Raw genomic sequence first — 11458 nt, forward strand, 5'->3', positions numbered from 1 at the left:
GTTGAACTTAAACAATATTACAAATTAATATAAGTTCAAAACACTTGTTGATTAGCAAACTTAATTAGGTAATTTTAATAGCCTAGTTAGCAAGGTTAAGATATTTAGGTTGATTATCAATGCTAACTACTCCCTCAATTTTATGCACAAATAATCAAATAAGAGAGTGAGATGGAGTGAGAGAAATACCAATCACACAAGTGACACAGAGATTTATAGTGGTTCGGCAAACGGCCTACTCCACTCTTCTCAAGGTCGCACTTGAGGATTTCCACTATTGAAACCTCTACGACACCCGGCTCCAAGGCTTTTACAATCCAAGGGAATTAAATAAGGATGCCCTTCCACCTTTACAATAACTCCTTCTCCGCCGAGTTCTAAGCGCTTCATCCAAGGGAATTAAAAACAACGGATGCCCTTGCCACCGATCGAATAAAGAAGAAGATAAAAGCTTTGCCTCTATGTAGGCTACAATGCAAGTTGAAGCTCCAAGGATGTTCTCAAGAATAAACAAGTTTAAGCCTAAACCAATCTCAAATGATTTTCTCAAATCAAGGCACAAGGGATTGGTGAGAAAGATTAACCCAAAAATGGTTGCAAATAAGTTTCTAGGGTTTGTTAAGGTTGGAACATGTTCATCTCTATGTTTTAGGTCCATACAATGTGTATATATAGAGTTCCAACTCAATATGACCGTTTTGGGGGTATTTCGGTCATTTTCGGGTAAAAAATCTACTAGCCGTTGGACCCCCAACGGCTATAATTTTTTGAACAAAAACACTTCTCGGAGTTCCGAGACATTTCTCGGAGTTCCGAGCAAATTCTCGGAGTTCCGAGAATTCAAACAGAGATTTTAATTTTAGAACCTGGAGCATTTCTCGGAGCGCCGAGAATTTTCTCGGAGTTCCGAGCTCGGAGCTCCAAGAATAATTCTCGGAGTTCCGAGACTGGATTTCCAGCAAACAGTGTCCCATTTGAAAAATTCATATCTCCTTCGTTTCTCATCCGATTTCGATATTCTTATACTCTACGGATATGAGAAAAATGAGAGCTATCTATTAAAAATATTTTAAAAAATATTTTAAAATGTTTTAAATAAGTTTTGATAGGATTTAGTTGCTGGTCCAGGTTGTTGCTTCGGAACTCTGTTTTGTTCATTCTTGTGTTGAATGCCATATGGGTCCCAACATGTTGGAACACCAGCATGGCCATTCACTTATCCATTTAAGTCCTTAAAGGGTGTGTTAGTCTCTTTAAAAAATATATTTTTAGGAGTTTTAAGATGTGCCTTGATAAGAGAAAACACAAGAGAGATAGGTAATACAATCTACCCTTTTTACCACTCTCTTGAATGAACTCTTGAGGTAGCCATTGCTTGATCTTCTCTTTGAGTGCATGACTTGCTTTGGAATCTTCAAGGTTGAGGTACTTTGCTTGACACCTTCCAAGGATGATGCCACTATTTGGTTCCAGCTCCTTTGCAAGTTGTTGATCCACAAGCTTTGGCCTTCATTGATCTTCCTTTGTTTGTTCAATGCTTTGAGATGGTTGATGATGAGCTTCTCCTTGGTACCTCCAAGGTGTGATTGGTCCAAGTAAGTTCCAAGCTCCTTTGCTATTGTGTTTGGTTCATCTTCAAGCATAGGCCAACAATGTGCGTGCTAGTATGATTAGACTTGTGTAGGCCTGTCTAAAGCACAACACTCAAGGCAAATGATCAGTCCATAAACGACTAATCAATATGCGTTTGTTAATCATCAAAACAAGATGATTGAATGAACCCATGGGGAACCCTTGGGCTTATATATATATATATATATATATATATATATATATATATATATATATATATATATATATATATGCTTGTGTGTGTTAATTATTACTTCCAAAAAGTACATATCTTATTATGGAGTGCAGGGACCTTGACAAATTTCCCTTTTTGAATTATTTTAGTGAAATGATAAAATAAGGCTGTGCCTTATCTCTTTTGCATTTCTAGAAAAAAAAAGAGTAGAGAAAGAGAGAGAAGTTAGTAGGGTGCAACTCAGGTCGGGTTGTGGTCAACCTGAACGGAACCCGAGCCTAACCCGACCCGACCCGAGCCCAACCCGAATAGAAAAAAAAACTGTGAATCTACAGCTTTTTTCCCAAGAAACTTATGGCATAAGAAAGATAAAAGTTACTATGTAAAAAACAGGAAAAAAAACCAGTAGCTGCAGATCCATAGGTTGTAGAAAAAAAATCCTGAAAATAAAGAAGGGAAATAGGACGAAGAAAAACAGGAAAAGAAAAAAATCAAACCCAACCTGTGTTTAAAAACGCGGATGTGATGTGGAACGCTGCCGAAGAAAATCCTTGTCGACTCAGCACGGACGCGGCCAATAACGCGGTTGACGCGGTCAAGTCAGATGAGTTGTAATTTTTAAATGAATAAAATACAAAAAAGAAAACCAAGTAGGGCACACCAAATGAATGGTAAAGATCATCTTACCATGTGGGAGCCCACTAATTTTTTAAATTCAAAAAGACAAGATGAGTTAGTGAAAATATAAAACTAGGGCTGTGCTAATATCATTTTCCTAGCTTTAAAATATTAATTTTTTAGATATTAATTGTTTAACTATTAATCGTTCGTACTTTGGCTATGATATTCACATTACCATTCTTTAATAATGAGACAGACTCACCTTGTCTTTTATTATTTAAACAGCTGTCAAAAGCTATTACAATTTCTAAGAAGCCTCAACAGTCCATTGATTATAGAATAAGACAATGTGAGTTTGTGTTGAACACAAGCATCCTTCAAAAAATAACGAAAATAGAGGTTATATCTCTGTCTACATGCATAACTGTAGAGACAGCCAAAACGAGGCACTCTTTTGTGAACAACTGTACATAAAAGAGGTACTCTTTTGTGAACTATATTACTGGAAAAAACCTTGTGACAACTTCCTAAAGCTGAACGTCGATGGCAGCTACCGAAAAAACCTGGTATTGCTAGAAGAGGGGGTATTATTTGAGATAATGACAATAGAGTAAGAATTGCTTTCTCTCAGTCCTATGATGTGAATTCTAATATGCTGGTTGAAGCTAATGCTATGAGAGATGGTCTCTACTACTTTGATGCTTTAGGGATTAATAGAATTTGGATTGAATTTGATAGTCTTGTCATTGTCAACATCATCAAAGGTAAAAACAGAACACCATCTCTCATAGGACTAGGTTTTTCTCCAAGAATCGTTTAAAAAACATGGATTTTTGGATTCTTTTTCCTTCTTCTTTCTTACGCTTAGCAAAGACTTCAATCTTTAATGCATTAGGGTTCCAAACCCTCTTCATTTCTTTTGCCCAAGCAAAACCCTAAGAGACCACATGAGAAAAGCCCTTTTTCACTATTTTATTCTCTCCTCTCTCCATCTTTTTTTCCCTCTTTTTTTCCTTCTTTCAATCGAACTACACCACCGACTCTTTCTGTTTTTTAATTAAGAGATGAGGGGGTGTGGGGCCGACAACATGGGGATGGACCCCACAACAAAGAGGAGAGGATATTGATACGGCCCAAATATTTGTATTTTCCCCTTCACTAGCTTGGGACCATGGTTTCAAATTTCGGTTTCGGCAAAAATTTCGGTCTTAGCCAAAATCCCGAAATTTTAGTAAAGACGGACGAAATGTCGATTTTTTTGGCCAAAATTTCAGTAATTTCGGCTGAAATTTGGGAAAGGAATAAAAAATTAATATTTTTGTTAAAGTATAGAAGATAAATAACGCCATTCTCCAACAGCTTAAGCTTTTGGAGAAGTTGGTAAGTCAACAATTTTAATTCAAATTTCGCTAAAATTGACGAAATTTCTGAAATTTTGGCCGAACCCAACATTTGGTACGTGTCGCCAATTTCGGTTTCGGAACGTTTCCGAAATTTCGGATTTCGGTCAAAATTTAAAACCATGCTTGCGAACAAGTGGACGATAGGAACAATATCATTAGATAGTTTGGCAATCGGTGAAAGCTCATGACAACATCAAGAAGCTGAAAAATGCATAGCAAACATTGGATTGACAATGGTGTAACCACCATCAACTACAAGGTTGTGACCACTCACATACTTGGATTCATCACTTCCCAAATAGAGAGCAGCATTAGCAATGTCTTCTGCTTTAAGATAGACCCCCTTAAGATTAGCAGGACCCTCCATTGCCTTCTCAAGCTCTTCACCCTTTGCGGTAAAAAATTTCTCAGCCAAAGGGGTTACAAGACCATAAGGAGAAACACAATTTACTCTAACACCAAACTGCCCGAGCTCAACGGCCGCGTTCTTCGTGAGCCCCACCAGCGCGTGCTTTGAACTTGTGTAGGCATAAGTACTGAGCCCACCTAAGACAGAAGCAATACTAGCTGTACTAATTATGCTCCCGCGGTGAGCCGGGATGATGACCCGTGCAGCATGCTTGATGCCCAAGAAGGCCCCTGTTAGATTCAGGCTAAGTACTCTTTCAAAATCCGCCTTCTCATTGTTAATAATGCTTTGCTTGTACGCGTCTAAGGTGCCCGCATTGTTGAACATTATGTCGAGCTTCCCATACCTGGTTACAACACTGTCGATAGCATTTCGGACCTGTTCTTCGTCTGAGACATCACAGTGGATGAAGGAATCGGGGGAGGCGAGGTCTTTGCTAACTAATTGGCCAAATTCGTCTTGGACATCGGCTATGAACACTTTGGCACCGTGCCGGTGGAACAATTTGGCCGTGGATTTGCCGATCCCGCTTGCTCCGCCGGTGATCAGTGCCACCTTACCTTCTAGTCTATAGATCAAAGTCAATAGGTTTTTTTTTGTTTTTTTTTTTAAATAATCAGTTTAAAGGAGCTAGTAACAACCCTAGTAGGAAAATATGTAAGCATTAAAGAAGAGAATACATGGGATTAACACTTTGTAAAAAGACAGTAAGTGATTCTGCTAAAATAAAATTATCATCTGAAGTGTTTTACTCATGTCTCATTTTACTAGAGCATCTATAGCCTATAGGAGGTTCTGGAATTCATCAAACAGGGCAACTTTTGTGAGTTTTTCTAGGCAGGATTAAGAAAGAGCAATGCAAATATCATTTCTCCAATCCATTGATGTTGTGAAGGGCGCATTGGTGGTGGCTTGATAGAAGAATATTATCTTTCCCGAATAAGAGGCACGACATTATCTTAAGAAGTGGATTGCCCGTCTAAAAACTTTCCATAAGGGTGAGATTAATTGGCCATCTATCAATGGCATCTATCAAATTTGGAATTGTCTTGCACGTGGTAGTGATTTACAGCCATGCAAAAAGCCATGCAAGATTCTGTGTGATTCTTTCTCTCTCATACGTTAAGAAAGTGGTGTGGGCCCACTATTCTAGTGTGATCAAAAGGGTGCGTAACTATCACTCCATTCCCTTTTTGACGTTGATACACTCACACTGGGTGTCTATAGTGATCAAAAGTGCAGCCCATATGATCTCACCCATTCATTTCTCACATCCAAAACCACAATCCACCGACCTCTTGCCTATTCACTGATTTTTACATCTTGCCAAAATTGCCACTTTGGTTCTCACGGTTGTGGCCCAACAATAGCAGTTTCTAAATTCTAAAAGTGGGACCCACGTGTTATTGTGCATGTGAATGGTGGCAACTTTCCAAATAGGTACAGCATGTTACTTTATTTAATTTTTTAGTAGCCACGTTTTGGACGTTTTGGGATGAAGCAAGAATAGTATTTTCTATATGCATGCATGCAAGCTGTGGGACCCACCTTAAAGTTCCAAACATAGCAGCTCTCCCACGTCTTTTGGTTCAAAACGGTAGTTTCCAAGTTGAAGTGTGGCTATTATAGTGCGCATGGGACCCACATGGTGGTGCAAATTCATGAAAAGTTATTTGATTCACAGTAGCCCACGACTTTGGGGTTAGAAAATATTATTTTTCAAAAGCTTGTATTGTATACATTATACAATAAAAGTGGGACCCACCACCAAAGTGAAGAAGAAAGTTGCTCAAAAAGCTCACTCATTCCCACGTTGAAAAGTCAAAAAGAAGAAAAGAAGTAGTTGTTAAAATTACCAACAAATGGTGAAGTTGCTGAAATTGCCAAGGATAGTTGGGGTTTCCAAAAAAACTTTACCCACATGCCAAGATTGTGAACCTCTTTGGAGCTGAAAATAGAAGGAGATTTCCTCTATATATTGCAATAAAAGGATGACAAAAAGGTCTGGATTATTCTCGTAAGACTTTCTTTGGCATTTTTTTTCTCCCATAGTGGAATTCGGCTATCTCTCTCCATTCTCTCTACATCCCTCTTGCTCTCCTCCTCTCTCTCGGTCCTCTCTACAACTCTCTCCCATGTTCTACTCTCTCTTATTTTTTTCTTGCTCTTTTTCTTTTCTTTCTCTCAATCAAGGAACGATCCAACCGTCCGAGATCCTAGTCCAAGGCAATACCAAGGCTTGAAGGAGGGCGATCAAGGATTCAACCATTGTTCGGAGGAGAAAAAGACTAAGTTTACTTTACTTGTGTTCTTTATTTTCAAGTTCAATTCCAAGTTATAATTCGATGTACTTTTGTTTTGAAGTTTAATATTAAAGAGAGTACTTGTGTTATTTTTCTTTTTAAAGTTCTTATATGGCACTTCTTCCCTTCTCTATCCCCTTTATTTTTGTTTCTTTAGCCTTCTCCATGAGTAGCTAAACCCACTATACTTAGGGTTTAGATGAAGCCATGGGGAAGGAGAATGAGAAGTAATTAAAACCATTGGCTTATATAACAACTTATGTAAGGATTTGTATTTGTTGGATCCCAATCACGTATGCCACTGGCTTTCCCCAGTCGTATAAGTGATTGCCGATAAATAAATATAATTTCTTATATAATATCTTTAAATTGAGTAGTATATTTGATAAAACACTCATGGGCAATGACATCAATAGATCTTATTCCCCATAGACTAAATTTATCAAATACACTATCCAATACAGAAATTGGTTTGATTAATAATATAATTCCAAACCCATGGTGGATTCTAACCCTAAGTAATCTTTTATATTGAATTAAGGTTTTTACACTATTCCAAATTACTTTTGCAATTTTCCAATTTACTTAAGCCCTTAGAATTTAGTTTTCTAATTAAATTGGATAAGTAGTTAATAGAGATCATTAAAATTTGGTACACTTTGCCTAAATTAGGATTTTAAATCAAAAAGATCGTAGTTGAATTTGATTCTTAGATTGAATAGAATACACGCTTATATATATAGTGTTGGCTCCGAGGTCTAAGTCCACGGAAATCCTGAGATTTTGCCAGGCAACAGTATATCATAGCTAGTATTCTAATCGGTACAAGAATAGGATTGACAACTAGATTTCTCTTCCTTGAGTTCGACCCGTATTTACACGATCCGTGCACTTGCGGTTATTTGATATTTCAATCAACCACATTGGAAATCTCCTTTGTGGCATTTAATGGCCTAGGGACTATGTTTTGTGTTTTGGAATTGTGCTAGTCATTTACTTTTCATGTAATAGTGTGTTAGTGGTGCTTAGGAAAGCTAATAGTAATTAAGAAAAGTTAATTTCGGATTTGTAATGACGGCTAAGATTTAGACATTGTATCTTCTTCATTTGTAAGTTCTTTTAGTGAAATTTGAAGGGTTTTGAGTAATACAACAACTTGGGTTACTTTCTTTGTGTGTTTGACATCAAGAGAACAATCTTCTTCTCTTGAAACTCATCTTCTCCCTCCAACCTCGTTGGTTTCTTTCCAACAATAAAGGCAACATTCTCTACTTTCAAAAAAAAAAAAAACCTTAACGTTACCAGAATCATTTGCAACCTTCTCAAACTCTTCAACCACTCCCTTAACAAAGCCCATAGCCAAAGGTGTTGCAACGGAGAAAGGAGACATGCTATTTACTCGAATTCCAAGCTGCCTGGGTTCGGCGGCCATGTTCTTCGTGAGCCCGCCACCGCGTGCTTTGTGCAGGTCTAAGAATGGGAGCCAGCTCTGGCTATCACCGAGCTCCCCTGCGTGTCGGTATCATTACGCGGGTGGGTGTTTTGTGCCCAGAAAGACGCCCCGTTACATTGGTAATTCGCACCCTTTCGAAGTCCAATTTCTCGTTGTGGAGGATGGATGGCTCGAATGTGTCTATGATAGGGGTAAAAACAGGGTGGGTTCAACCCGGAAAAAGTCAAGTCAGGTTGGGTTGAGTTTGGGTTCGGTTTCGGGTTGGGAAAATCCCAACCCGGGTTGAGTTCGGGTCCAGTTGAGGTTGAGGGCTTCCGCAACCCGACCCGAGTGAAACCCAAGATTTTTTTTTATCATTTTTGTTTTCAGTATACTTAAAAAGTCAGGTTGAACTCGGGGTCGTGTCAGGTCGGGTTGGGTTGAACCTCATCAGGTTGGAAATCAGGTCAGGTCCAATTTCGGTTGAGTAAATGGTTCCTCAGGTCGGGATCGGGTTGGACTCATCCCGATCTGAGTTGCACCCCTACTCTATGAGGCCGGCATTGTTGAACAAGACATCTAGCTTTCTGTGGTTGGAGACAGTACAATCGACGGTGTTTTGGATGTGGGTTTCATTCGTTACAATGCAGTAGATGAAGTAGGTATTTGTATAGCCTAATGCTTAGCAAACTTAGTGACCCTGTTTGTCTTGGATGTCATGACGACTTTGGCAGCAAAAAAATTGGCAGTGCATTCACCGATCTCACTGACACCGCAAGTAATTAATGCCACTTTCCTTCAAGTCTACAAAGCATGGTTGCAAAAAGTAGTTACAACATTCTACAATTAATTGAAATTTCTTTAACAAGGCTCGAATTTTCTACACTTCGTTCTGAACTTTAATAAAAACTTCTAAAAAATACTTTAAAATTGTAAGGATTTGAGACCTTGTTGATGAATAACTCTAAATCAATTCAAGATTTTTTTACCAGAGTTACTACCACCGTAAACTAAATCCGGTCTCTTGGTGAAGCTCTTAAAAAATAAAAAAATAAAGTATTTGTGTATTCTTCCTTTATGAAAGGCTTTATCTATTCTTTTGTTTTCTCTTGGGATACGACAAGCTAGAGCATTTGATAGGACTGTCTTTCATTTGCAAAATTATTACTAGAAAAAATGCTAAGAAACTTTGTGGGATCTCATATATATACCGAAAGGCCACGTTTGGATACCGGCAAGATTTAGATTTGGATTTAGTTGATATTTTGAACTGGATCAGATCCTTAGATTTCCAAATCAGCTACAACAGTGCAAAAAATTCCGATTTTCAAATCTTTTCTGCGAGACATTATTTGGAAATCAATATTTGTGGCAACTTCCGTCACCATCGTTGCTCCTCGAAGTTGCTCCGGCAGCAGCGAGTCATCCCTCCCTCTCTCTTTCTCTCTCTTGAAACATGATCATGAAGATGATTGATGTGTTTTGTATCCAAAACTCAAATCCAAATCAAAATACAAATGCATGAGGTATCCAAAAGGGCCCAAAAGGAAAACAAGCAAAATTGGGATTTGTGTCAGGAAAACTCCAACGAAAGACAAAGTGAATAAGATCACCAACCAGGACAACAACCCCAGCACAAAAACTAAGTCCCAGCACTGCACTTTTTTACATCCCACCACAACTCAAACAAGTTTTTCATAAATTAAAAACACTTGGGATTTATCTTTAAACTCCATTGCAAATACAAATCTAGTGGATAGGACATCTAGAAGAGCTTTATGCATTTTTCCACTATATGTGGGTCCAAATGTAGGCCACACTCAATAAAACACCAACACCTTTTGCACTTATAATTGGCATCTTCTGCTCCTCTTTCTCGATGAGGAATCAATTTGACTAGTAGTTTGTTAAGAAGTCACATATACGGTCCTCACTATGAACAGTGTATGGTGATCAAAGAACCAATTACTTCAAAAGGTTAAGCTGTTAGAGTTGGTGTTATTTAATCATTCTTGCTTCAATACTCTCCCTCACGTGTGGCCCCTCATTTTTGGGGGTGGTCTCTTTTTTTGGGTAGCTCGTACAAGTGGCACATGTGGCCCCTCTTTTGGGTTCGCCATACATATGGATTTTTAATATCAATGAGTTGTTGGGTTTTAAACCCATGACTTGCGGTGAGGCAACAGTTCACACTTCAACACTCAAGGGATAAATTAAATGTGAAACAACAAGTTACAACAAAAGCTTAAGTGTCAGAGTTGGTGTTATTTAATCATTTACGCTTCAACACTGACAATGATACTCAGTCACAAAAGTATTAAGGCATGTTTGGATTGCAGGAATTGGAAATAGGAATTGGCATTTCATCCCATCTTGTCCTACTTTGAAAATTGCATCGCATACATTGGATTGACAATGGTGTAACCACCATCTACCACAAGGTTGTGACCACTCACATACTTGGATTCATCACTTCCCAAATAGAGAGCAGCATAAGCAATGTCTTCTGCTTTAAGATAGACCCCCTTAAGATTAGCAGGAACCTCCATTGACTTCTCAAGCTCTTCACCCTTTGCCGGAAAGAATCTCTCAGCCAAAGGGGTTACCACACCATAAGGAGAAATACAATTTACTCTAACACCAAACTGCCCGAGCTCAACGGCCGCGTTCTTCGTGAGCCCCACCACTGCGTGCTTTGAACATGTGTAGGCATGAGTACTGATCCCACCTAAGACTGAAGCAATACTAGCTGTACTAATTATGCTGCCACGACGAGCTGGGATCATGACCTGAGCGGCGTGCTTGATGCCCAAGAAGACGCCTGTTAGATTCACACTATGTACTCTTTCAAAATCTGCCTTCTCATTGTTAATAATGCTTTGCTTGAATGGGTCTATGATGCCAGCATTGTTGAAAATTATGTCGAGCTTCCCATACTTGGTAACAACACTGTCGATAGCATTTCAGACATGTTCTTCGTTTGAGACATCACAGTGGATGAAACAATCGGGGGAGGCGAGGTCTTTGCTAACTAATTGGCCCAATTCGTCTTGGACGTCGGCTATGAACACTTTGGCACCGTGCCGGTGGAACAATTTGGCCGTGGATTCGCCAATCCCGCTTGCTCCGCCAGTGATCAGTGCCACCTTACCTTCTAGTCTATAGATAAAAGTCAATAGGTTTTGAAAAAAAAAATCAGTTCAGAGGAGCTAGTAACAACCCTAGTAGGAAAATTATGTTAGCATTAAAGAAGTGAATACATGGGATTAACATTTTGGCAAAAGACAATTAGTGATTCTGCTGAAAGAAATTATGATCTGAAGTGTTCTACCCCTGTCTCACTTTAGTAGAGCATCTCTAAGAGGTTCTGGAATTCATTAAACATGGCAACTTTTGTGAGTTTTGCTAGGCTGGATCAAGAAAGGAGCAACTCTAACATCATTGGAGGTTTGATGGAAGAATATTATCTTTCCAGGATAAAAT

At 38.8% G+C, this 11458-nt stretch overlaps 2 pseudogenes; both read right to left on the reverse strand.

Annotated features, from left to right (window-relative positions):
* Positions 1 to 4001: 4001 nt before the first annotated feature.
* On the reverse strand, positions 4002 to 7975 carry LOC143854799 (secoisolariciresinol dehydrogenase pseudogene; annotated as a pseudogene).
* Positions 7976 to 10280: 2305 nt separating this feature from the next.
* Positions 10281 to 11154, reverse strand: LOC143854801 (secoisolariciresinol dehydrogenase pseudogene; annotated as a pseudogene).
* Between the last annotated feature and the right edge of the window lie 304 nt (positions 11155 to 11458).

This window comes from Tasmannia lanceolata, unplaced genomic scaffold (genome assembly GCF_043159265.1).
Source record: "Tasmannia lanceolata isolate RefF3 unplaced genomic scaffold, GAP_Taslan_0.1 ptg000020l, whole genome shotgun sequence".
Taxonomy (NCBI): Eukaryota; Viridiplantae; Streptophyta; class Magnoliopsida; order Canellales; family Winteraceae; genus Tasmannia; species Tasmannia lanceolata.